Raw genomic sequence first — 5,434 nt, 5'->3', positions numbered from 1 at the left:
GGGGGGGTGTTGGTTTTTTGTTTGTTTGTTTGTTTGTTTTTAAGAGTCCCAGACTAATTCACTAGCTTCAACTTTTTGGGTTCAATTAACAAGCAGCAGTTAATGACAGCTATATTCAACAGAATGATACATGGTCTCCTTCAAGTTTCTGATAAATAGATCTGCACTACTAAAACCCAGGAACATTGATTCATACTCTGTCACAACAGAAAAGAGAGCAAATATACAGAATGTATAAATTAAATCTCAGCTTTCAGTATTATTTCCCAACAACCCTAGTCAGGTGTGATGTTTCAGACCAGTACAAAGAAAATTATGCCACTTTTCTAAAATTGTATTTATCTCCAGCTCCATGTAAAAAAAGTAATTTGACTCAAATATTTCAAAGATAATTAAGCAAAGATTTTCACTCACACCACCTTTACTTAAAAGCAAAAGCACTAAATACAAAGCAACTCATAAGAATGAACAGAAGGAGCAAGATGTCCCTGACCTAACTGGATCTTATTATAATTATTACTCTGCACTGCAAAAACAAACAAACAAACAAACTCCTCTGAATAATGAGCACTATCAAGAGACTTATACTTTAAATGAATAGTGAAGTCTTATATCTGCCATCAAACACTATAAAGCAGAACTGGAAAAAAAAAAGTAGAGAAAAAAGGGTGAGAAACGCCTCCTCCCCCCCATTTTTAGATGTTTTACTGAATACATTGAAAGAACTTTACAATACCAGAAAATATGTAAAATAATTATATCAACATATTATTTTGGGGCATTGAATGTTATATGCTTGTATGTCATACTTTGTTTTGCAATGCCACCCAGTGGAAGCAATTTAGTATTTCATATACACTTATCTACTAGTGGAAGAGATTACATTAATTTATTTTCTAGTATCAGCATTCAAAGATCCTTCTAGCTGTGCATTAATTCTTTTTCTTTTAATATTAACAAATAAGTTTTTATTCTTAATGGCAGCAGCATCTCATTGCTGCTATTGAGTAAAAGTACAAGGCTTGTTTATTCTACTGCAGTAAGTATGTTAATAGACTAAACACAAAAATTTCCTGTTTAATGAACACATAGCTTGCTGAAAACAAGCACAGGCTGACAGATACCATGTAATGAAGTATTTTTGCCTGATCAAATTACTTACACAGGTGTGAAAAGTAAATGGGATCCATCACACACTAAATTGAATAAATAAATTGAACAAGGTCCAAAAACTAGCAGGACATTTGTGAAAGCATCACTATAGCAATGCCTTGATTTATAAGCTGACTTGTGCCAGCTGCAAGAACCATTTTCTTTAACACTAGTTACAAGGCAGAACTCGCCTCTACGTTATCTTTTTCTTTCTCAAGAAATTAAAGTACAACCCAAGAACAGATACACATGTGCCTGAGACCTAAACCTAGATTTATGAACTACAGTTGTAAATGTCTGAAAAAGCAGTGGCTCACAGTTTCTTAGTCGTTCCCATACTTTAAAGACTTTTTTCTATATTTAATTTTTCGAATAGAAATGGAAAATTCAAATGGAAGTCTCTATAAATGTCTGAAACATATCAGTGCCTTTGGCTCCATAAAAAGACACAAATGCATGTTTTCCATGTATCATTACTAATGGGCAACTACTTTTCGCTAAAGTACGGTGAATGGATGACTACTTTTCACTGAAGTACAGACCTTCTAGTCTAAACAGGCTACAAATAGGGCAGTCATTTATTAACACCATTTTTCAAGAAGTGATAAAAAAACCATACACGTGATCAAAAGAATACATTCTCTGCATATTCTCCTGGCTTGCAACAAGAGCTCCATGCTGGAGTGAATGTTTACTATGCCTTTCAGATGTTCTTATATCTAAAAGCATACACTATATCGTATGTGTAATGGTTCTTGCCAAATAGACAAGCTAGAGAGGAAAGGCATGAGGGATACCACATTTGAACAAATTCCAGGCTCCTGGGGGAAAAAAAAAAAGGAATCAAGTTACATCTGACCAGTGGAAGTCAAGAGCAAGGTTCTCGCTCCTTTAAAAACCTCATGCATCTTAGTCATGCTCCTTCTTGGAGACAAGGATTTGCCCCACAGTCACTGCTTTGGGCTCTGCTGAGATCAGATCAGGGCAGGGCAGAAGAGATGACAGTAAATGAGACGCTCTTTCCTCCCTCCCAAAGGTTCAGTGATCTAAAAGAAAGGCATTACAAAGCTCAATGCAAAGGAAGCATTTGAAAGTAAGTTATGGAAATAAACTAAGAAAAATAAGGAGAAAAATAGACAAAATTTAGGATGAAGAGTTGGGAATTAAGGGCGTAATAGTGTGGGACTCGTTACTGGTCAGAACATGTTACCAGGATGAGAGATGAGAAAAAGAGAAAGAACTGTGAAAGTTTAGATTAACTAGGACAGAATGGGTAGGAGTAAGGAAGAAATAAAAGAAGAATGTGCAAATCAGAGTATTTAAAAGGGAACATAAGATATCAGAATTTCACCATTCTTCTTCACTGTGACCATGTATTTAAGAAATTCACTAAAAAACTCCCCTCTACCACAGATCTAATAAATAAATAAATAGATAACTTTAAAATTTCTTTCTGCTTCAGCTGCACATCTGACCACAGCAAATTCCAGGCAACCACAGTTTGACAGTTAAAGGCAAATTAGAACTGAATATTAAGTTTTACACGATGGTCAGGAAATGAAGCTCATTGTAGTCCACGTGAGCATGACAACCACCACAAGTTGCCCCGCAATACCATGCGCTGCTATCCACCTGCTCCAGTAGTAGAAGCCTGCATCAATTCCACGTGTCAGGTTTTTTTGGTCATTTTATTTTATAGCTAGCAGTGAAATTAATAAAAATTGATAAATATAAAAACATAGATGAAAATATTGACAAAGAAGATGAATACTCTCATGTTTAATATACAAGTTTGTAGTAACGCTGCATAAATACTTCAAGTACAACTGAGGTAACTCAGTTCTACTTAAGAATGAGTACCTATTTCTATTTATTGTCACGTATTCCAAGTACTGTAAACTCTACATGTTCATCTTACTGCCATGAAATTTGGGATGCCATACAGGCAGAACTCCAAATCCAAGCACTCCTGAAATAGTTTCCTGGAAAACAAACAAAAAATTCAACAGCCTTTGCACATTAATCTTCCAGATTCTACTACAACGTTTTTGCACACAGTTGTGAATAAAATCACAAATTAGTCATGCTGACAGTGTTCCTAAACATTTGACCTTTTTTTCAGTTGTTGTACTTTACTCACTCCCACTTCAAGGAAATAAAATCAAACTCTTCGCTCAGTGACAAATACTAATTCAATAATCCACAAACTACCAAGTTCTTCATCATGTTTCTGAGACTTTTAATCTGCCCAAAAATGTGTTGGAAACCAGCAGTCCTTGGCCTTCTCACACAGAATTAATTTCTTCTCCCGTGCAGTAATTTTAAAAAGCCACGGCCTATATACCATCCATGGTCTCTACAACTCAACCCGTTATTCCTGCGCAACATAAAAGTCAAGTTATGGAAGGATGCTCTCAGTCTACCACATATGTAGACCACTGGCACCAGGAAGTACAAAGTTCAGGTACAGAACATCAATGTACTGTGAGGAAACGGCCTTGAAGTAAGCAGAAGAAAACCAGCAAGGAGAGCGAGCCAGCTGTATGGCCTAAGAGCAGGCTGAAATACGGACAAACAAAATACCTAGAAGACAGGTATAGGGCCCGGATTGGTTTATATTTCAGGTTACTAATTTTAAAAAGGCTTTCCACTCTCCAGTGGACTGATACCTATCTATATACACACACACACGCACGCAGAACAGAGTAAGTGACTTGGTATTAATGATTTAGTGGGACAGCCAAATAAATTGGTCTGAAATGAGTCAGGGTCTTTGTGTTGTGAGAAGAGGAGAAAAAAAAGAACACAGACACGCATACCCATCTTCTATCACACAAGTTACTGTAACTATTACGTAAAATATCTGAACAGACAAGAACTGACTAGATCCATCTCTCCATTAGCAACTCCATCGTTCAAATATTTTAATGAAAATCTGTAATCCTCATCTATTTAGAATAGGTGCACAACTGACTATCCAAGAACCACACACCTTGTTTGACCATAAGGAGAACATCAAATAAAGGACAAACGAAGAGACAGTAGCTTTGCTATGCTAACTGTTGCCATCTTTGACACGGCTGTAGTACGCTCCTAACACACATACACTCACTTACATTTGGATTGTCTTTTAAAAGGCGACACCTACATCAACCTTACAGTAAAAATGTCAAATGACGTAAACAAAAGTGTTACTCTCACTAAATTTTCCAGTTCTGTCATAGATACATATACAGTCTCACCTAACTCATTCACTCATCCTTCAATACACAATTCACATACAACTTCAGTCTTATTGCTGACAGTTCACCATGGCAAACATACCTTTCTGTTCCACTACTAATACAATGTATTCAACACAAAACTAAAGTAACATATAACAGATAACTCCGTAGACAGGTATGTTGTTCAGTAAATATGTAGAGGCAGAGATCAGTCCACCCAAATCGTATATTACTGTCCTAGCTTTATAAAAAAAGGAAACTAATTTGTCCACCTTACAAAAGACCTAAATTTCACAAATCAATAAAGCTAGAATGCTGAGAGATTTCAGGGGGCATGGGTAAGGTTGTAGGCACACACCCAACATGACTGTGTTAATGTTCTTCTCGGTGAATTGAGAACTCAGTGAAGTCATCCATTAATGGATCAATACCTCAAACGCTAATAACGCCTAACAGAAAAAGCAGAGCATGGAATTAACAGGCTGAAGAGCCACCTCTGAACAGTGGGCAGAGTAAGAAGGAAAAGGGGTTAATTAGCTGAAGTTTGTAATGGATACTCATTTCATAGACGGTTCTCTAGATCACATGTATTCGTTTCAGACACCATCACTTTGAACTACCTCAGCTGGTCATCTGACCTCACCACCTGTGCACAAGCCAAGGCCAGGTTTAGCGCACAGATTTTCTTAACCATTTAGAAACCAAGGTCAAACTCGCAGCGGCAGACAGTTGCAAGACAATGATTCGACATTCTGACAAGTCGGAGACCTTGGTCCCCCATGAAGCCACAGGAGGCTGGGGGGGGACACACACCAATGACAACATTGCACCCAATTGTAACGAGAAAAGTCGAGACGAAACGCCGAGCCTCTTAAACGCTCGCCGTTCCCGACAGGGGACAGGCGCGCAGGCCTCCCGGTAAGGCTTCCCCACCTCAGGGCACGCTTGCACCCAGGGCCGCTGGGCCGGGCCGCGGAGCGCCGCAAGAGGACGCAGGGAAACGCGGACGGATCCGGAACCCTCCCCCGCTGCCCAAGGGGCCGGCCGGGCCGCAGGGC

General features: G+C 38.5%; 1 protein-coding gene across 1 annotated transcript in view; it reads right to left on the bottom strand.

The window, feature by feature from the left end:
* Positions 1-3,105, bottom strand: part of NUDCD1 (NudC domain containing 1) — a gene marked incomplete at its 3' end in the record, with an annotated part of 50,157 nt that extends 47,052 nt beyond the window's left edge. Inside the window, exon 1 of the mRNA XM_009327155.1 lies at positions 3,058-3,105. The remainder of the gene's footprint in view (positions 1-3,057) is intronic.
* Positions 3,106-5,434: the final 2,329 nt, after the last annotated feature.

This window comes from Pygoscelis adeliae, unplaced genomic scaffold (genome assembly GCF_000699105.1).
Source record: "Pygoscelis adeliae isolate BGI_AS28 unplaced genomic scaffold, ASM69910v1 Scaffold911, whole genome shotgun sequence".
Classification (NCBI taxonomy): Eukaryota; Metazoa; Chordata; class Aves; order Sphenisciformes; family Spheniscidae; genus Pygoscelis; species Pygoscelis adeliae.
The sequence above is the reverse complement of the archived record's forward strand: the minus strand, read 5'-3'. Positions and strand labels throughout refer to the sequence as shown.